We start from the raw sequence: 22439 nt of genomic DNA on the forward strand, positions 1-22439 counted from the left end.
AAACTGAAGAAAAATGTGCGTGTTGGTGTAAGAGCTTGTCTCCTATGCATGTAAGCAGTTGGAAAATTGTAAAATGCTGAATTTAAATGCACAATAGCTGTTAGCAGGGTCATCAGTGACGCTTTCTAATATCCATGATGCAATCTACATTGGTAGCCGAGGCTAAGGCAGGTTGCTTTTTCCGATGGGTGGTCATTTGATAAGAGTCTAACAAATCAGCAAAAACTACATTGTGACCAAAAAGACCCAATCAGCCAATCAGACGAGTGTTCACGTCAAACATTCCTGTTTCTGCCCATCCAGACTAAAACACGGCCACAGAGATTTGAAACTAAAAATGCGCAAGAAGTGTTTCTAAACTTTTATCTTTTTACTGTCCCTAAAAACACAGCTTAGATCCATTGAAATGGCTTTGTGATACTAAACTGCTCACATCCATGCCCTGCTCTTAGGTGACGTGTTGACCTCTAATGCCTTATCGATGGAAGCTATTGATAGCCTTGAAAACACTGCAAGCATCAAACAATAAATCGTTGAGTAAAGGGTTGGACCCCATGTTATCTGTGATTAGCACCCACTGAGCCATTGCTGGTTGATGTGAAGTATTCCTATCAATGACCCCTAACACGCATCAGATGTCCCTTTGCTTCATAGCAGAACCAAATTCTCCAACTTGTTTAAGGCCAAAAGAGAAGAATATATTGTATATATTGAAAATAAACTGCTTTTCATTTTTTATTTGGTTCATAAAACCAAATTAAAATAAACAGATTGCGTAAAGACTCGCATGAAGTAAAAAAGAAACACAGATTTGTGAGCTGTGTTTTCATAGCTCTATTAAAGACAAAAACTCGGCTGAAAGCGTTGAGGCCCGAAGTTCTCTTGGGAGCATGCACTGCTTTTTCTGCATCGTAAAGGCTGACAGATGTGTGTGTGTGTGTGTGTGTGTGTGTGTGTGTGTGTGTGTGTGTGTGTGTGTGTGTGTGTGTGTGTGTGTGTGTGTGTGTGTGTGTGTGTGTTGGCCGCAGACCCTCGACACACACCATCAGGTTATTCACGTCGGCCGGAAGTCTCCTCCCTGATACAAACCCTGTGTTTTTAAATCTTTTATGAACCAAATCTGAAAGCAGTTTCCCTTTTGTTTGTCCATTATACGAGTGCAGCAGCGCCCGTTCGAAATGAGCCTGTCGGTAGGGGCTGATTGTTTGCCCTGCGTAAATCCAGGTAGGGGCTGATTGCTTGGCCTGGTGAAAATCAGCAAAAGTGGTCTGCAAGAAAGATTATGTGCCACCGTCTGCATGCACACATGCACACACAGCCATCCACTTTCCACAATGGAAGATGAAAGCACTTGGTATAATCGCACTCCAAATTGCTTACACCAGTGCAGTGCCTGTCAAGCTGAAGTTCGTTTTTTTTTCTGCAAGTGTCTCACAGTGCAACATTCCATAATGTCAAGTTCCTGTGACACAAACACATAATATAGTGGCCTGGTTATCCATCACACTTTCCTGACAGAGCCCCAGAGGACAAGTGTTTTTCGAAGTTGACAACCAAGCAGGCATTCTCACTGCTGCTTCTGCAGCTTAACTTCTGGGGGTGTAAATGGAGGTTTTTTAGAGAATGTGTTTTTCTATCTGAGTGAGAGAGTGTATTGTACATACAACAAAGTGAGGAGTGTATCGACAGATTGACCCATTCACTGAACAGTCAGCAGCAGCAGAGTGTCTGCTCAAGGCAACACCCTCCCACTCTCAAGCCACTCTCCTCCTCTCCTTCCTCTCCTCTCCTCTCCTCTCCTCTCCTCTCCTCTCCTCTCCTCTCCTCCCCTCCTCTGGGTTTATATCCGACCGGGCCCTGAGCTGCACTTGTTGGTATTGTGTGGAGACTCGCCTCTGGGCATAGCGTTGGAGGAGGAAGTGGCTGCATGATGTTCTGAGGATGCCTATAAAATAAGTGGGGATAAAAACAGGGATGGTTTCTTATCGCCTGGAGAATGCCTAAATCTGTTCTGACCCATGATACTGTCTGAAACTGAGAAAAGAAAATATAAAAATAACAACAGATGAAGGAGAGGGTTGGAGATTTGGTAGATTATGGCTGCAGGGTCCAGAACATAGAGGATAGGAATTCTGTGCTTTAAATCTGTTTGTCAATAGAGGTTTCACATACACACGCACGCACACACACACACACACACACACACACACACACACACACACACACACACACACACACACACACACACACACACACACACACACACGCTCGCTTTATAGAGAACAAAACAGAATTGCTTAGGTTAAAAAGAGGTTGACAGTGCCTTGAGGGACGGACATACATGTTTTCAAAATCTGTTAACATGTCACATAGTCAGCATGTTTTGAGTCAGCAATCAAATCCGTGTGCTGTGTGTACCGTGCCTATAGACCATGATAAATGCTATATTTCAAATTTGCTATTTGTCTAAGCAAGGACATCATTTATGGGTGATAGAGGATGAAGCAACGATTCCCCTCATTTTAAACTTTGTAATCTTACCGTCCAGCTACAACTGTCCTGATAACTGGCTTAGTGCAAGGCTGGGTTTTGTGCCCCGGGTTTTGACTCTTCGGCTACACACAGACTTGCCTACTTACTGGCAGAGGCTGTATGCCTCCATATTGGAAGTAGATCTGAATTGCTCAACACAGAAGCATCAGGTAGACCTACAGGGCTACAGTTTACACAAAGGGGCCAATGATCTGTCCAACATCCATGCACATTTAAGTAATTTCCTTGTTTACTATAATCTCTATATTTGAGCAAAGCCATCATTGAATATATTTTGAAAATTGTTCCTTGTTGAGAACTTCACAAAAGCTTAGAACATGAAAATCCCTAATGAACTGTTAGTTGTATTGTTTGTATTCTTAGTAAATGACAAAAAACAGGGGCCAATCAAATTTCAGCTGTGGACAGTCCTCCCTGGCCACGCCCCTGCATCCGTCCCTATACCTCATTACACTGGTTTTGGGCAAAAAGACTAGTTTTATATTTAAATAAACTAATTGCATTGACTAGTCCAAAGGATTGACTGAGTGTAAGAGGAGAGCTTGAACTGTATATAATACAATTGCATCTAATTCTATAGGTTTGGTGCAATTTTTCAATTTCTGCAGAGATTGATGACACGGGACTAACCCCTGTGCAGAACTCTCATGGGAATGGGGTCAAACGTATTTCGAACGTGCACTGTCCGTAGACCTGGTTCATTTGCACATCTCCTGTATGAGAGCGACTGAAAGAGCCGGAGCTGCAATTGGACTGACCCTGTCGCCCTCAGGTGTGAGGAGGGGTGGAGAGTGTGGCTGTTGGCAAACAACAGACGCTGATTGAAGTCAAGGTGCAAGGCTTTCTTTCTGTCCCCCTCCTTCCCTCTGCCTATAATCTTCCTGCTCCTCACTCTGCACCTCTTTCACCGGGTCTTATCAAATCAAAGCTACAGATGAGTTTGCATCGTAGTGAAGAAACTAAGTGCAATTTAAGTCAAAATGAGTGCCGAGTTTTGACAAATGCATGGAATTAAAAAGAGTTATGTTGCATGGATTTTTAGTCACTTATTTAAAGTGACCATCATGACTACAACAATGTTAACGAAGTAAGAAATGCAGCATCAACACTGGACAAAAAAAAAAGGTCACTATATGATGTGAATCATATGATGTGCATCACGTGCTGACCTTCGCAGTCCTGCATTCTTAGCCAAGGTGAACACGGATGGAAGGTTTTGTAACAGGGTAAGACATTTTGGAGGTATTGTGATAACAGTGCGCTGGCAGGTAAATAGCATGTTACAAAGTGTGAGATGGGCCTAATCAAGTATTTGTCTCTACGACATCGGCTTTGAGACATGTCATGTGTGTTGAGCTGTAGCTTAAGAGTGCAGATGGAAAGAATAAGAACAATTCAAAGAAATTGGAAGGAAGAGGAAGAGATTGTGAAGCTTCTTGTGGTCATGGAAAATAGAGTGAGGCAGAGTTTTTTTAAGCAATAAGCACATAAGCTATATATGAAGATGGGCAGCATGTCTCCACTTTGTCTTGTTATGCAAACATTAAGCTAAACTATCCCGGGCATGAGTGCAGCACGATATCAGGGTCATGCCGATACACACTGTCGACCAATCGTGAGTCAGTTTCAGCTGTCAGTCAAGAACTTCTGTGCAATTTTATAGCATCCAATAACTCATTAAAACCAAACATACCGGTGCAATGAACACCTTAACATGCATCAGTGTGATAACAACTACAGAGAATGTCAGAAACCATTTTCGAGAAAATAATTCCAATGTACACTACCGTTCAAAAGTTTGGGGTCACTTAGAAATGTCCTTATTTTTCAAAGAAAAGCACTGTTTTTTTCAATGAAGATAACATTAAATTAATCAGAAATACACTCTATACATTGTTAATGTGGTAAATGACTATTCTAGGTGGAAACGTCTGGTTTTTAATGAAATATCTACATAGGTGTATAGAGGCCCATTTCCAGCAACTATCACTCCAGTGTTCTAATGGTACATTGTGTTTGCTAATCGCCTTAGAAGACTAATGGATGATTAGAAAACCCTTGAAAACCCTTGTGCAATTATGTTAGCACAGCTGAAAACTGTTTTGCTGGTGAGAGAAGCTATAAAACTGGCCTTCCTTTGAGCTAGTTGAGTATCTGGAGCATCACATTTGTGGGTTCGATTATACTCTCAAAATGGCCAGAAAAGAGAACTTTCATGTGAAACTCGCCAGTCTATTCTTGTTCTTAGAAATGAAGGCTATTCCATGCCAGAAATTGCGAAGAAACTGAAAATGTCCTACAACGGTGTATACTACTCCTTCAGAGAACAGCACAAACGGGCTCTAACCAGAGTAGAAAGAGAAGTGGGGACCCGGTGCACAATAGAAGAACAAGTATATTAGAGTCTCTAGTTTGAGAAATAGACGCCTCACAGGTCCTCAACTGGCAGCTTCTTTAAATGGTACCCGCAAAACGCCAGTGTCAACGTCTACAGTGAAGAGGCGACTCTGGGATGCTGGCCTTCTAGGCAGAGTGGCAAAAGAAAAGCCATATCTGAGACTGGCCAATAAAAAAAAAAGATTGATATGGGCAAAAGAACACAGACATTGGACAGAGGAAGATTGGAAAAAAGTGTTATGGACAGACAAATCAAAGTTTGAGGTGTTTGGATCACACAGAAGAACATTTGTGAGACGCAGAACAGGTGAAAAGATGCTGGAAGAGTGCCTGACGCCATCTGTCAAGCATGGTGGAGGTAATGTGATGGTCTGGGGCTGCTTTGGTGCTGGTAAAGTGGGAGATTTGTACAAGGTAAAAGGGATTTTAAATAAGGAAGGCTATCACTCCATTTTGCAACGCCATGCCATACCCTGTGGACAGCGCTTGATTGGAGCCAATTTCCTCCTACAACAGGACAATGACCCAAAACACACCTCCAAATTATGCAAGAACTATTTAGGGAAGAAGCAGGCAGCTGGTATGCTGTCTGTAATGGAGTGGCAGCGCAGTCACCAGATCTCAACCCCATTGAGCTGTTGTGGAGCAGCTTGACCGTATGGTATGCAAGAAGTGCCCATCAAGCCAATCCAACTTGTGGGAGGTGCTTCAGGAAGCGTGGGGTGACATTTCTACAGATTACCTCAACAAATTAACAGCTAGAATGCCAAAGGTCTACAATGCTGTAATTGCTGCAAATGGAGCACTCTTTGACGAAAGCAAAGTTTGAAGAACAAAATTAATATTTCAAATAAAAATCATTATTTCTAACCTTGTCAATGTCTTGACTATATGTTCTATTCATTTTGCAACTCATTTGATGAATACAAGTGTGAGTTTTCATGGAAAACACGAAATTGAATGGGTGACCCCAAACTTTTGAACGGTAGTGTATGTCATAAAGGCATTCACACTGTAGGATTTTGGTCATACATATTTTACATTGAAAGAATTATGACGCAACCTGCTTCTGTCATCCAGGCTCTAAATCCGCTGCCAGTGAACCTTACTTTTACTCCGACAGGATCACACGAGGACCACGTGACAGACAACCAAAGACTAATAAAGGAGCTTTTTCACAGTGTTATCTTCTACAATTGTCATGACTCTAACTCTGAGGAATAACTTGTTGTAAGAATGTTGCAGAGAGGAGCAGCAAAGAGATGCACTGTATTTCAGCCCCTCGTACAGCAGCACCATTTTCCAGTATCTGTCACCTGCCACTCAGATCACAGCCTACCACAAAAAAAGTATAAAACAAATAGCTCAGCTCTCACTTTTCCTATATCTCATTTTGACCCACTCTCCTTTTTTTCAGTTTTATTGTTCCCTTTATTCCTGTGTCAGCATCCGCATTTCCCTTCTCAGCTTCCCTTTTTTGTCACGTTGAACTGCAGCTCTGATGGGAGTGAAATAATCAGGCTGCCAAGTTGGCTGGACATAGACAGCATGGGGCGCTTTGATCTGGACTTCTTTTATAGGCATGCACACGCATATGGTCACACACACACACACACGCACACATACTGTGCACATGGCACAAGCTGAGGACGAGCTCAGATGAAACAGTTTGTGGGTTAGAGATTAGTGTTTGTGTTATGGCTGTTGACAGCCACTCAGATGAGAGGGCTGCAGAGAACTAGGATGTTTTCCAGTTGGGTCACAGAATGATTATTTTGTGCTCATACTACTTTACCACTCAGTTTAGTGGCAGTGCTCTACAAACCGCCCTTTATGCTTTCACTGCAATACTTTACACATTGTACACATTGTTACAGATGTAAAGGCCACTGGGATCTAGACATATAATCGACTTTATGCATGAGCATGTGAAGCAGCGGTCGGCTGAAGGTTAGACCAGGGAGCTGAGGGTTGTGTGCATGGCGCCCAGCGCATGCACGTGTGACTATGGAGCTGAGCGTGTGTGTGTGTGTGTGTGTGCGTGCGTGCGTGCGTGTGTGCGTGCGTGTGATTCAGCAATATAGCGAATCCCAGGAGCTGATGTATATAGGGGATAACCTTAGTCAACTTGCCTGTTTAAATAAAGGGTTCAAGGTATCAAAATTCACCTCTTTGCAAATTCAACACTGTTGTGAGGGTTAGCATCGGACGCAGGAAGTCCATAACTAAAATGAAAATCCAGATAATTCTGAGTCAACTCAGGTAATATGGTTCTTGTTTGCCTCTGATGTAACCCGGTTGTTGTTGCTGTGTATGTGTTTAGTCATGAGTGAACCCAGCATCTGTGCAGATGGTGCATTCAATTGTTTTCAGGTGCTCAGTGTTCCAGGTGTTCTTAACCTACACAATGGGGAATTCCCTTGGACTGCATGGCCTAATTTTGAGCACTGCCTCAGTTTTAAAGAGTTGTGGTGGGTAATACATTTTCTAACTATTGAATGCTTTTATATGGGCAGCATTTAATGCCTTTTTATGCAAGCTTGTCTTTCATCTTTTCCATCTTTCAGGGATCATCACACACTGTTGTTTCTCCAGCCCTTTGAGATCCATCATCCTTTTATTCCTTGACATTCCAAAGTCACAAACACTGACATATGCAGAAATAAAACATTGTTTCATTAAAACCTACTGAAAAACAACTCTCAATTAGATTCTGATAGATTCATATAAAAATGCTTTTACTGTTTCCAATAAACATCCCTGGAATGCCTGGTGTGGATACCGGTTAACCTATGATTCCTAGCCAAATAGATTTACCAATAGCCAGCCATCGCAGAGAGCCATTCAAATGACAAATGTCCAGTGTTGGGTATTTGATGTATCGAGGCCAGCATCAGACCATCAGGCCCTTTCCGCAGCACTGTCTCCCCAGTGGCCTGCTAGGGTCGTTTAGTATTTATTTGCCTGACCTGGCTCCTTTATGACTCTGCTCTGCTTAATGGGCCAAAAGAGATCCACAGCTCAGTTTCCTTCCGCCTCAAAAGATGGCTCATGATATGATTCTGCTCAGATACTGTAAATCTCAGACTGAGGATTTCACAACCAAGGCTTGTCAAATCAACCAGAGTAATTTAACCTTTTGGTGCACCCACATACTTTATGTGTTTGCGCTTATGTACCCTGATCAGAGGGCGTCTCAGAACAGTGTAGATGAGTATGGATTAAACTTGAATGATATGACATTGACCCTGCCTTTACAATCATATCACTTTCTATGGAAGGACAACTTGCACTCTAATCATAATCCCCTGGCCTTTGGATATGACTTCTCGCTGCATAGCACCCAGTTACAGCCTCAGCAGGGGCGTGTGGGTGTGCACAGCCTTAAGAAAGCGCCATCACTACAATTCAATGGCCCCACACACTAAAGCCCATGTGAAGTTGTAATTTTAGAGAGGACAGCTTGATAAACTGTTGAGGGAATTAGAAAAATGTACAGGGTTTTCGTCTAACTGATACCACATCCTTCCAAAAAGGTTAATCATCAGTAATTTCTGCGTAATCTTGCTTTCAAACAAATGGGGAGAGGTGATAACTCCTTGGCGGAGGTATTGAGCAGAGTTTCTTTATTGTTTACTGCAAACTGTAAATTAACAGTTTTAATGAAAGTGAGACTTAAAGCAGCAGCCATATTTAACATAATCATATATAACATGTTAGTTCCACCCATATTTCAATAAACATTTTTAAGAAAAACAGCTTGGTGCACACACACACACACACACACACACACACACACACACACACACACACACACACACACACACACACTGCATCGTCCTGACTCTCAGAGAAAGTGTTGCCGTCAGACCTCTATGATGCATTTATCTCTGGCTCTCTACTCATGACTGATGTTTTTCCATCAGCGTGGTGCAGGGAGACAGGGGGGGATTTTAAATCTTCAGTGCTGGCTTGCATGGCCAACATCTTGGCCATGCCCCCCATATCTCTGTTGCTATCCTCCGATCACGTCTCATCCAACCCATCACTCTCATGACCATCTTCTGTGCTATCTCTCTATCCACCCTGTTGCAGCTATCACTCTCTCCTCCTCCCTCCCTCCCATCCTGCCTAAACATTACCTGCTCAGTGCCTTGATGATCCCCTAAGTCTTTTTCTCTAAATGGCTGCCTAGTCCAGTACTGTCCCCCCTGAAAGATATAGCATTACTGAATGAAACGTGGTAAACGCCGCCGCTTGGGAAAATGATTGCCACATCGCATCACTCTCACCCTTCATCTCCTCACCATGTGTTCAGGCCAACGATTGTCTTTATTGAGGGATTGAAGGTGAAGAATGATATTCTCTATTACTATTTATCTGCCACTGGGGCTGGCCGAGTGTCAAGCGCAATACAGAGCTGTCACTTTTGATCAACATGATAGAGATGGTTCAGGGCTCTTTTTTTTATCTTGTGCGGGCTCCTTCTTCAAATGGTGCTTTATGGAAAGGCATTTCAATTTGTGTGTGTGTGTGTGTGTGTGTGTGTGTGTGTGTGTGTGTGTGTGTGTGTGTGTGTGTGTGGTGTGTGTGTGTGTGTGGAGGGAGGGCACTTCAATCAAACGCAAAGAACATTCATTGTGATGAATGCAGTCCTCTGATGAGTCACTTTAAAGAATGCACTTTGTGAACAGTAAGCCTTTTCTCTTGATGACACATCCTGCCCACATGAAGATGTTTGAGTTCATTCAATAGCTGCATCAGCTACTGCAGTAAGAGGGTGCTCACTAAAAATGTCTATAAACGAGGGATGTCACCCATTTAACCCAGTAGGACCGGATGCAACATATGTAGAGTGCTGGGTTTGTGTGGTTCTTCCCTCGAAAACCCTGTTCAAATACATTGTGATTCGCTAAAAATACTTGCGGGAAAGGCAAATGGATTATGGGAAATGTAGTTTAGAATACAATAGAAAATACTTTCTGTCTGGCAAGGCAGAAATTTGTCTTTGCTTACATGTGCAAAAGGTGCTATAAAAGAAGAGAAAGAAGAAAGAAAACATTTACCCTATAGACACTTACATTAACCTCAACTATCGAAATCAATTGATAAAAAGTCGGCATCACAAGGAGTGACTGTCTTTTACTGATTAAGATATTTTTTGGCAATAGCAACAAATGCTTTCCTGTAGATGTTTTTTCTCTGCACTGGGGACTTGAGCGTTGTACTGGTTTGCAGTTTGTTTGTTTGTCATTCTTAGCCTGAAAAAGTTCTTAAAGTAGCGTTTCAGACAAAAGCTGAGGATCCAAGCGACAGAAGCGATAACAGTGTTTCATTGACAAAAACAACGATGACAACGGCATTGGCGATTCAGACCCACACAATGTGGCTGCTGACCTGCTGACCAAGGCTCAGTCAGTAAGAGTCATGTATGAGGAGGAGGAGGAGGGGAAAACAGGGGGGGGTCTCAGTTATTTCTTTTGATTTTTTTGTTTTAAGTTTACGAAGTTTGAGGAAATTGCAATGTATTACAATGAAGGCCAAATGTCCATGCCATAAAATGCTTTTATTTTGTGTCTCTCTCTGCTTCAGAGGCTGAGAAATAAAGTTTTTTTTGTAAATGTTCGCAATTCGGTCAGCTCTTCAGAAAACCCTTAGATTTTAGGGGATTGATTTTGATTTTGCTTAGGTTTTACAAGGTGTTTTTCTTCGGTGCCTTAGGTCTCAATGGGTTCATAGTTGCATAAGCTATTCCACGTTTTGCTAATGACTTATCAGCAAATAGATCCTTAGGAGGGTTCTTACTAAAACTTTCTAAAAATTAGAAAAGTCACCCATTCAAGTCAAAGTCAACTCAACAAAGTACAAACATTGTTTCCTCCGGGACAGTGTGCCCACCAGTGTCCTTTCAACAGTCCCACTTTCATTATTTGACAAGATAAACATATGCATGTATGTCTAACAGGAGCCGCTCAGAATGTACAAGACAAAAAGAATATAGTAAAAAAAAAAATGTTGAGTAAAACTTTTCATTTGTCTTCTGCTCAGTGAATTCTCACCAATCAATAACTTTCCGGGTCGAAACAGAGTTGAAAATTAAACACCTTTTGTCAACGCTGCATTGCAACACTTTCAGTTAAATGGAGAATGAGAGGAGCTTATATACCTGCTCAGCTCGTGTCTGCTTTCAATTTCTATGCTAATTTATCTGCTATTGAAGAAAATACCCAAGTATTGTTTGAAGTGAGCTTGGGTCTTTTTAGTGAAGTAATGAGGCTCCAGTCAGCGGTCACTATGGGAACGAGCCCGCATATTTCAACAGGTAACATCGGCTCATCGATGACGAGAGGAAAATATCTGAAAGACTTGAGGATTGATTAAACATCAAGATGTGTGTCAGATCAATGAGATAAGTATTTTCACTATGTATCCCCTCAGGTTCGAGCTATTTAGTCATTTCCACTGGTGTCCTATTCGTCTAAAACCCAGTCATTAGTAATTTACTCTGCTGCCAGATTTCACATTGATTCTGTGCACTCCATAAAATTAGCTGTGCTTGTGCATCTACCCGAAAACGGCCATTTCCTGTGTTATTGACACACTATTGATTGTCTCATGTGTTCATGCACTCCCTTTATTTCAAGAGGACATGTCTTTGAAAATCAAGATCTCTGCATTAGTTCTATTATGTACTTTCTCTGAAACGTTGCACATATTCACATACGCAAGACTGATGGACAACATTTCCCCCCGCATTGTTATTGAGCAGCGATGTCACAAACAGTAATTTTGCTCTGAGATATTAACTAGCACTTTATCCAGCATGTTCTGTTTAAAACACGCCATCATCAGAGCCAAATGATGTATCACTGTAAATCAATGCCTCATCAGCACAAATAGATATGGGGAATAGTTCATGCATTAAGCAGGAAGTCTGTAATTTCTCTTCCCTTCTTTCCTTCTTTCCTTCTTTCTTTCTTTCTACATAAAGATCATCGGTAATTGCTTTTGTGCGTACTCCCCTGAACCCTTTATATGGAGACTTGCACTCTATTGCAACAGCATCAGAGCTCATCTGTGCGCGCAGGCTGACTTGAATAAGTGCATTCAGGTGGATACCTAAGCTGTACATTGTTCCAATTTCCCACCACTGTAGTCGAACATTTCGTTCACCCAGCCATTAAACTGTGCAATTGGAAATTATCTCAGTCTAAGCTGTCACAATTTATTTCTGTCCCGCAGCGATGGCACCTAATGCAATGATAATTAGATGAGAGAAAATAAGTTTACTTCCAAAACAAAGCTTACCTGATGCTCAGTATTGTATCTTCTTGTTCACCACTACTGTCGATGTCCCCCTCAGACTGCACTGGCTTAGCGTCTAGTAAAATAAAAATAAATAAATAATAACATAATACATAATTTCCACACATAAGTGGTGCATTGCATCTTGGAGTAATATGTAAAAGTAGAAATGTCTTTCGTTTTGCAGCGACGCTTTGATTGCGGGGTAATGAGTGCGAGCTCTTGAGAGGACAATGGCTCCTGGTGCTGCTGAGTGTCGGTTCTTCCACAACTGACTCTGCCCCCCTCGTCCAGACCCACAGCTCAGCAAGACATGAAAGCAAAGTGATGGAAAAATAAAACAAAACAGAAAAGAAAAAAAAATTAAAACAGCACCAACAAAGTTTCTCTACAACCCTGACACTGTTTACGACACATCATTGTTTGGCCCTGTGACAAGAAATTGTTTTTGTCCAGGCGCTGAAGACTTTTGATCATTTTGAAAAGATAAGTGTTAGAGGTGTTTGTAGCACATGAAGACATGTCCAATGTTCGAGTGGAAGAAGACCCACATGGGACAACCACCCACTCTTCTTCTTCTCTTTCTGAATTGCTGCACATAAACACGCTGAAGGTGCTGTTCCAAATGAGGCCCCATGTTACACTCTATTCACAAGGATGCTTTTTTTTTCCTATTAAGAAACATCTGTGGAAACAAAGTAATTCTAAACAGCGTTTCTCTTTCTGCGATGAAGTACAGTTAATTCCCCTTCAGCTGCACCCTGGAAACATCCATATAAGATGAGCTGCAGAAATGTCCCCATTTGAGCTGTATTCAGAAATCTCTTTGTTCCTCTCCATTGGGTTTCAGCCTAACCCAGCATTACTATAAATAGAAGATCTGATGGCAGAAAGTACTATTCTACGTGCATGTGTGTGTGTGTGTGTGTGTGTGTGTGTGTGTGTGTGTGTGTGTGTGTGTGTGTGTGTGTGTGTGTGTGTGTGTGGGCACACGATATACTAAATTTCCAGCCTGTGTTTTGATCATTAAATTCTAATGATGAACCCAACAGATCAAAAGAAAAGAAGTCCTATATAAGCTGGGTTAAAAACTGCAACAAAATAAGGGGAAAAAAATGCAATTGTTGGGTTTGGTGTTGTTTAGTACTGAAAAAATGTAGTTACTTGATTTTGAATGCATTCAGTTAGTTTAATTCATTAATTTTATTTGTAAATGCCTGCGAACAATTAAACATTTATTTTACCATTCAAATTTAATTTGACCAGAGTTATCATCAGATTTTGTCGGCAGGCAACAGCAAGTTATTTTAGTGTTGTTGTCATTCAATCAAATAAAAATATGAAATATTTGCTTGTTCCACCTTCTCAAATAGAAGATTATTATGTGTCCTCCACATTAAATATCTAAATGAGCTGTTTGTCCTTGACACAACTGTTCAATGATCTGACACTTTATGGTTTCAGTTACAATTACAACTTTGTTAGGGTCAGGGGCTGTCATCGTCATGGTTACAATAATTAACTGGTGGTTTAGATAATGTAATGATCATCATTTTTTTTTTTTTAATTAGCAATATTGAAAATCACTCAGAATGTTAAAGAAAGTGAAACGGAGTTCTTTGATCTGCCCATTATCAAGATCGGTACAAACATTTATTTGGTTCTTCCCTGACCAATACCAGATCCTTCCACCAGGTTTCATGGTAATCCGTCCAGTAGTTTTAGTCCTGCCAACAAACACACAAACAAACCAATGGAGACTAGGACGTGTAACCTCCTTGGCAGAAGTAATAAAACAGCATTGACTGTTGGTAGAAAAAAGCTGGGACAGCGAAACAGCGTTTGAATTTCCTCTGCCACTTAAATATAATAATGTTTTGAGACACTGCTGAATTATTGAGCATTATGCTTTTTTTTCAACACAGAAATAGTAAAACACTTATCCAGATTAATTATCTTTCATCAGTTAATAAAAAAAACTGTAAATATATGCAGTCGTAAATAATCAGTGCTATGCTGTGATATATCACAACCTTTCACATTGGCTCCATGTTTGTACTTAGCAATGTCCCCACCTTTTATTCTGTGAGTTGTAAAAAACTTTTCTGGAAGGGCTGTTTGTGAGAGCGTAATTGCCTGAGCCAGTTGCTGTGGACAATCTCTCGACTTTCTCTGGCCCAGCCCGCTAGTAAAAACTAGAGTGAGCCTGTGTGAGGATTCCCCAGGAGATTATCCGGGAGATTCACTGCAAGTGAGTGAGTGTGTTGATGACGTTTCTGACAAAAGAAATTCAAATACCTCAGGATGGAAAAGAGGTGTCATATATGAAGAAGACACCAAGGAAGATGTCCCCCTAGAAAGATAAGACGTGAGAGCATTCAGTGATTAGGGCAGACGAGCTGTAAACCAAAAAACACGTGATCCCTGCAGAAGTGCCCTGTCTCTACATGCTGCCCCATCAACACCAAGTTCTGTGTTCGACCACAGAATCTCCTGCTGCAGTCGTTATATGTAAAAGGCAAACTCAAGAACAAAGTCCGGACCCCATTGTGCAGACTTTTTCCCGAGTGAAAACGGCTTTTGTGTCAATTAACTGGCTCAAAAAAAGCCATCGTAAGGGCCCAAACTGAGACGATGCTACTGTATCTGTATATGTACAGTATATGTTTAATCCCTGTGGATTGTATAGTGTGATGGTTGTATTTTCATATGTTTGTTCTGTGCTTTGTTTTTTTGGACCTATGAGTCTGAAATAAATGTAAATGAACGCCATGGATACCAGTGACAAAAATGAACTGTCCAGATTTCAATTCAAAGCAGTAGCTGGTCGTACTGTAACAGATCACTGTAAATATTTGTTTATCACTGTGTGGATAAAAACTGAGGTTAAAATTAGCCTGTATTGTAATGATCTCCATGGGGACCGGAGATCATCCACGTACTCTGCATGCTAATGAAGATATGCAGTAGGTGTTTGTATCTCCCTGTTCCTCACTGTCTGGTTACTGTTGCCACTCCATGGTTTCATTATGTGCTCTCCTGGCTTGGCTTGGATGTGAGGATGGTAAGGTTCACTAATCTAATGACACAGGGGTGCACGCCCCTGACTGCTGTGCCAATAGAAGTCATGTAGTCACATAGATCAAGATAAGGAGGCTCTGATTGTGGACCATGGACGTGTCCCTGTAGCTATGTGTGTATGTGCGAGTGTGAGGCAGTGGATGTGTTTTTTGTGTGTGCGTGGGTTTGTGCATATTTTATTGATTGTGCTCTGATCTTTGTGCAGAGAAAGAGGTATTAAGGCTACTGTTAAATCATTATGCCGCTGTAATTACTTTGTAAGAGCATTGGGCTGCTACCTCATTTATTCAGGGAGCTTATAGATTGGGGCAATTCACTTTTTTTCATTTAAGCTTGGGCAGTAAAATCGTAATAGACTGTTTTTACGTTTGGCTTTTCCACACAAGCAGTAACATGAAATAGTTTATTAAATAGCCTTGGTAATGTTGTTGTCCATTAGTTACTTACCTTGAATATATTATCCTTATAATGGTTTTGCATATTGTTTTTTTATAGCTACCGGTTCTAAACCTGCCTGTTTGGAATGGGCTGTTCTCTTGTCCTGTGTTAAAGCTCTTGAGCTACTTCAGAATGATTATTTTTCATTAGTGAGTCCTCCCCAAACAGTTCTACAATATACTGTCACTTTTTACTGTTTGTCGCTGGACTTTGATTGCAGAGCTTTTTACAAACAGTCTATGATGCAGAGTGAAGTTAGAAAACTGTGTGTTCATCCCACCTGGTTTATCTTTATATTTAATGTTTTTCATGAAATTAAACTGAATTTGCTTCATGTGTGTGGTTTATATATAAGTTTGACTTACTTGGTGTTATTTTTTTCATAATTTGCATGGTGGCTATTTCAGAGGTCTGTTAAGCTACCGACAAAATCTTCGGACCCAAGTTCACAACTTTTCAAAATAAAAGCTCTGTAATTCAGCTCAATATGAAGCATACAGCAACAAAACGTTTTGCCAAACAGGAAGTCATTCTGTGAATTGTGTTGCCATTAGGGAGATCAGCACTCGAGAACACCTGTGTCAGTCCAATATGGTGAAATAATAAAAAAACAAATCACCAAAATGATCCAACAGTTAGTTTTGACCTACTGTTTGAACCTCTTATCAGTGACTGCTGTCATTCATCCGAGGAAGTAGAATATGTTTTCAACTCGGCCCACAGAATGGTTATGTAGATACTAAAACAAAGTGTCACTCCGGTGCTGCTTCAAGCAAATACCTCAACTCACAGATCACTGAATCAGCTGACCCTTGTCCACACTGCATCAACATCCACATTCAATTACAGCTCTTGGCGACATAACAAAAACCCGTCTCACCAGATGATAATGGCCAAAACCAGTGTCTTTGAAAGGCCAAGATAAGACCTGAATAGAGATTAGAGGTGGGCAAGGTTAATGTGAAGAGCCAGGATCTACTTGTGCTGGGAAATAGGATAATTGAGCTCCTATATGAACTAGTGATGAAGCAAAATCGTCAAAAAAAGATGAGCTCTCCACTCCGTGGAAAATAAAAAAAAAAAAATAGATTTTGGGACTCACCTTCAAGCCTGACCAACCCCTCACAGCCCCCCTTCTCTCCCACTCGCTGTCTCAAGGTCAGGGTTGTAAAGGCACCTCCAAGGGCATGAAGGGGGAGATGCAGCCAGACAAAGTATGGATGATTTGCTATTTAAAATTTTACGATGCAATCTTCAAAGCCTTGCGCAGGACTTGCAACAGCGGTGCAAGTGGAGCCATCCTTAATTGAGAAGAGATTCATCCACTCTGACATTCACAGTGATCGTACAGATTAAAGATTAATGATAAAGTAATGCCTCTATCTGATTAATCAAATGATAGGACATTAAATTTGGATGCTTCCTAGTTTTGGTTTTGATGACATAATTACTCCCCCTCGCCCAGTGGAGCGCATCAAGGATACAGCAGCCACTTTTTGCCATTTTAAAAGTGTCAATAAATGAAAATAAACAACAAGGACGGAGCTGCAGCTCAGACAGAGGTCACACTGCGTTTTGATTCATTCCAAGCACTTGGCGTTTTGTGGCTAAGGATTTTTTTTAAATAAAACAAAACAATTACAGCAAAGATGACGATCACCAAGATTGTCACGACAAGGAAAAAAACATTATGCTTGTGTATATATTTATAGCTCATATATAATACAAATTGTCAAGATCCTATCAATTACAAGGAGTGTCTGTATTCACTGCTATAAAGATTTTGGACTGTGAGAAACACAACGTCCTCTGTCAAGATGACACGTTAAGCACCAAGTCCATAATTCAGCGGCTCTTTAACAGCAGTTACATATTTATGTTCCCCAGCAGGTCAATGTAAGAAGCCACCTAATACATCATGTTGCCACAGCCCTTGCTCCACCAGATTACAGGAAAGTTACAGGAAACTCGTCTATTTGGTTATATAAAAGTTAAGTGCTGTAGTTTTTCATAAATGCAACAAAACTTGTCCCTGATGCAACAACTGCGGTAAAAACGGAACACATGCGCTAACCTATGAGGTAGAGACTTTGCTTGCAGAGGAGGTCCAGAGATCTATACCGAAAGTGTCAGGTGTTCTGCAGGTGTTGCTAAGTTAGTTCGGCAGGTATGTATTTTAGTTGCCTGCTGGTGACATTATCAACACTTGCAGCAGCAGACGTGGCTGCGACTCACACAGCTCACGGAGGCAGTTAAGATGAGCTATTTTAAATTCTGTTCCGTTCCAGCAAATTGTGTCAGAAACTGGAGTCATGACTCAGTCGTATCTGAACACACGGCTATGACACATGTTTTTTTTTATATATGACTACAGAACTTGCCAGATAATTGCCTTGCTGTAAATGATCTTCATTTCATCTATATGTCTTCAATTCATCGCTAGTTGCCAGTGCATACAAGTCCCAAAATAACACAGGCCCATGTCTGAAATACTTGAATGACAACAAAGATAAAAAAAGCTTCATGTTTCTATTAGCTAACACTATTTCCTACTAAACATTGTATATGTGGATGAAAGTGAAGCCAAAGCTCCAAATGAAGTCATAGCACATTATGGGAGAGTTTGTATCCGGGATGTTTTTCATTCATTTGTGGATAGTGGGAGGGTTTTGACTATGTTTATATATATATAGTCTATGTTTGCTACCTTATTGTTCACGTGTACTATTTCGCAATTAACCAACATTCTTGGAAAGTGAGTTTGTGAAAAGGCTCAAAACCTATTTGCAATACATCCCATTGTTGTGTTGCAGTTTCACAGTGTTTATTTATTTATTAAACATCTGAATCAGAGCTGCCTGGTAAGTGTTTGCTGGGGGAGTCTTTTATTGCGACCAAATATTGTGTGTAATACAATGCACCCTTAATGGAGTCCACTGTCATGCGCCATGCCAGCTAAATGGATTACTCTCCACTTGTCTCGCCCACCAACACTCTCATCCCTCGCAACAAGCCGCTGACTCAGGATCGCTCCAGACTTAAACTTTCTGCAGAGACCTCAATAACTGCAATTTATGATGTGCAGTTAAGAAATGGGGCAGTTTATTATTATTTATTTATTTTTTCACCCGTCTGTCCTCTGCGTCATTTCTCCTAGCACGTGTCTCCTTGAGTCCCTACGCTGTTGTCACACTGGCTCTGTCATACTACCCACCCCACCCTACCGCACTGCACACGGATGTATACACGTTTTTTTGGCACCGCTCTCTCCACTCCCACCCCCAACTCTCCGGCTTGGGTACTCCTTCTCAGTCTTTCTCTCTGGCTGTGTGATTAGTCAGTTTGAGAGCAGGTCTGCAGCTCTCTGATAGCATCCGTCTTCCCCACGTGTGCCCGCCTGGAACAAATTAACTTTGGAGTTAAAAAGCTGGAACTGTGAGTGCTGCAGTCATGCAGTGTGTGTGTGCGTGTGTCTGTGTCTGTGTGTGTGTGTGCGTGTGTGTGTGTCTGTGTGTGTGTGTTTTTGCAGGTGTGCATTTCTGTGTGCAGGTGTAATTGAGTAGTGCAGGCCTTTGTTTCTGTGTGTCAGAGCATATACGTGAGCAGTCACTTCTATTTTTCTGAGCTAAATAGGACCAATAGATGGAGCTTGTCTTTCATGCAGACGGGTTCATGCTGAATACAGTTGAGATATTTGCTGCCACATCAGGTGTATGAAACAACATTGCATCTCTCAATATGAGACAATCTCACATTCTCTAAACCATATATAAATGTTTGAACACTCTTTTAATTAAAGTTTGAGATGTGCAGTAATAGAAAAAGGTTAATTGTTGCTTAAAAAGGGAACAAAACTGAAAATTAGATATGGATTGAGAAATAAGTCCTTTTGGCTGGTTTTCCCTTGTGAGTTTATAGAGTTTTTTATTTTATGTATAGTTTTAAAGGAAGATTTTTAAATGTAATCATGCATCCATTATATAAACTGGTAATCCTTGGAGGGTTGCAGGGGCCCTGGAGCCAATCCCGGCTGATATTGGACGAGAGGCGGGTACGCACTGGACATGTTGCCACTGTATCACAGGGCCTACATGCAGAGGCAAACAACCATTTACTCTCACAGTAACACCTACGGCCAATTTACAATTTTAGAGTCTGCATTTAACGTAACCCACATTTGCATGTCCTGACTGTGGGAGGGAGCTGGAGCATCTGGAGAAAACCAAGACACAGAAAGGCCCCAAGTTAAGTTGAGCTCAGCATCTCAGCTGAAGGTTCTGCTCAGTGGGGCAACGTTCTGCTTCATCAGACACTACCTTCCTAATGGAGAGAGGGGAAATGACATCAAAATGCAGCTGCACCCTAGCACCAACATCAGCATGAGCAACAGACATTCTCTCTCTCTCTCTCTCTCTCTCTCTCTCTCTCTCTCTCTCTCTCTCTCTCTCCCTCTGTTACTTCCACCTTCAGGGACCTGTGGGAACGGGTCTGAACTGCAGCGACTGATGTGACAAGCGGGGAGAACGGGGAGAGCGGGAACTGTGACCCGTCATTCTTTATGCTGTCTGAGGCAATGTTCGTTAAATTGAATCAGAAAACAGTTTTTACCTTTTATCTCTTGGTGGTGCTGCTCCGTCACAGGTTGCCGTCTGCCTGAATCACACATTCAAGCGATCAGAATAGTGAAGATGTAAACGATGCTTGAGGGTAGGTGCTTTGTCCCGGTGGCAGAGCTAATAATAATCTGTACCTGGCTGCAGTCTGCCGAGTGAATTTCAATCCCGGCTGGCTAGAAACCTCTGAGATCTCAGAACAATAACTATGAATACCTTTTTGCAGGGACTTATTGTGTGAAATATGATACTGAGAAAGCTGTTTTGGTTGATAATGTGTTTCTACAAAAGAAAAGAAAAAATCTCCTGGAGACATTTAATAGAAAAGAGGGCCCTCAGCACCTATTCCTCTCATTCTCCCCACTTCTTATACATGCAAAAGGGAAACAAATGGAGAGTCAGAAACTAGATGGAGACTCTGGTTAGGGTAGACATAAAGCTTTCCCTTGAGGAATATCCTAATCACCGTCCAAATCTTAAAACCATATCTCATCAAAGCCATTCACTGGCAAAAGTGTCAAGTTATGCAAAACAGTGTGAAAACACATGGGGGGGAAGTAGTAGCTCAAGTGTTTGATTGTATGAATCAGTGTGTTGAGAGGGTAGGTCGGGTCTGGAGTTCAAGTTTTCTCTCTCTTTACTTTCTCTCCCCTCCGTCTGTTCTTTCTCTTTGGTGCCTGGAGGATAGATCTCTGCTCTCTTGTTCCTTTGTGCGCTCTTTCTTTTCTTTCCAGGCTCTTTTTTCCTTTCATCTTCTCCTGGACCCTCCTCCCTCCGTCTTCCTACACCTTCTTCTCTCCTCCTAACAACTCGGAAATATCGGAAATATCCATCCAACATCGTGTCTTTGTTTGAGGAAGCAGAGCTGGGCAACACCTCAAAGTGTGAAAAACCCTTAGAGGCCCAATCTAAGCAGCAAGAAGGAAGTGATTATTATACTGTATACTATTAGAAAGATGCTCTTTTCATAAAGACAGGAGCATGTGTACAGCTGAGTGACCTTGCTGAGGCCTCATCACACTTTAATTGCAGTTTACATCGGAGTCATTTATACAACGTGCTCACACACAGAAACACACATTGTTTACACTGCTCTATTTGCAGATGTTTCATGTTTATAGGTTAATGTGAAAATCACACAGATTGACAAACTGGGTCTCAACTGCAATGGTGAAATGCACTGTGTTATTATCAGTCAAATATCCAACGAGTTCTTGAGAATATCTTTAACATACATTTATTTAATTAATTGTTTTTTTTTTCATTCTTTCATTATTTCCAATCTCCCCGTGTCTATGTGTGTTTTCACCAGGCTTCAGCCCACAACCAAATTTCGACTGGGATGGCTCCAGCTCAAAGTGATGGGCAGTTTAGATAATTGATTGAATTTATCTAAAATGTGTCAGATTTCTAAAATATACTGAGAATTTTCATTTTCTGTCCAACAAAACTAAAATGAAAGTATGTGGGAAAAGCAGGCAACCCTTTTTTTTATATTTATATTTTCTTTGCATCTTTTCACCTCAAAAATGTTTGATTATGGAAATAGGTCAATTTCATTCTAGCCGTTATTCAACAAATGATTTCTGATGGCAAACACATTGCTGCTTTCACACATCCCAGATATTTGGCTGCTTACCAGTAAACTTACAAGCACGATTCACCTTGTAGCTAGTTTAAATCAGCAGGTTACTTTTTTTCCCCATTATTCAAGGTGAGCTTTTGTTAGACCTGGATCACAGAAGTGATGAACTCAAGCTGCTTAGTACAACATCCATGTAGTTCCTCTTAATGTCACAGTACAAACATTGTGTTTACAACCCAGCTGTTGGCAAACAGCTCACCAGGTGGTGATGAAGCTGAAAGTGTGTGTCTGCGTGCGTGTGTGATGGAGATAGTCTCCCCCGCCCCGGTGTCACTGTCTGCCTATCCCTATGTCAGAAAAGAGAAAGACTCACTCTCACATGAACACACTGAGCAGTGTAGTACAATCAGTAGGAGCAGCAAACACAAGCGGAGAACATCTGCGGAGCAACAGCAGCCAAATCCTGT

The 22439-nt window shown here is 41.3% G+C and overlaps 1 protein-coding gene across 3 annotated transcripts in view; it reads left to right on the forward strand.

Moving 5' to 3' along the window:
* Window positions 1–22439, forward strand: part of LOC118105911 (limbic system associated membrane protein) — a 609939-nt gene that overhangs the window by 332011 nt on the left and 255489 nt on the right. Inside the window, exon 1 of one of the 3 annotated variants that reach the window (XM_035153945.2) lies at window positions 19098–19209. The exons of the other annotated variants lie outside the window; for them this stretch is intronic. The gene's annotated coding sequence lies outside the window, so the exon portion shown is untranslated. Of the gene's footprint in view, window positions 1–19097; window positions 19210–22439 lie in introns of those variants that run through there. 3 annotated transcript variants of the gene reach the window in all.

This window comes from Hippoglossus stenolepis, chromosome 4 (assembly GCF_022539355.2).
Source record: "Hippoglossus stenolepis isolate QCI-W04-F060 chromosome 4, HSTE1.2, whole genome shotgun sequence".
Classification (NCBI taxonomy): Eukaryota; Metazoa; Chordata; class Actinopteri; order Pleuronectiformes; family Pleuronectidae; genus Hippoglossus; species Hippoglossus stenolepis.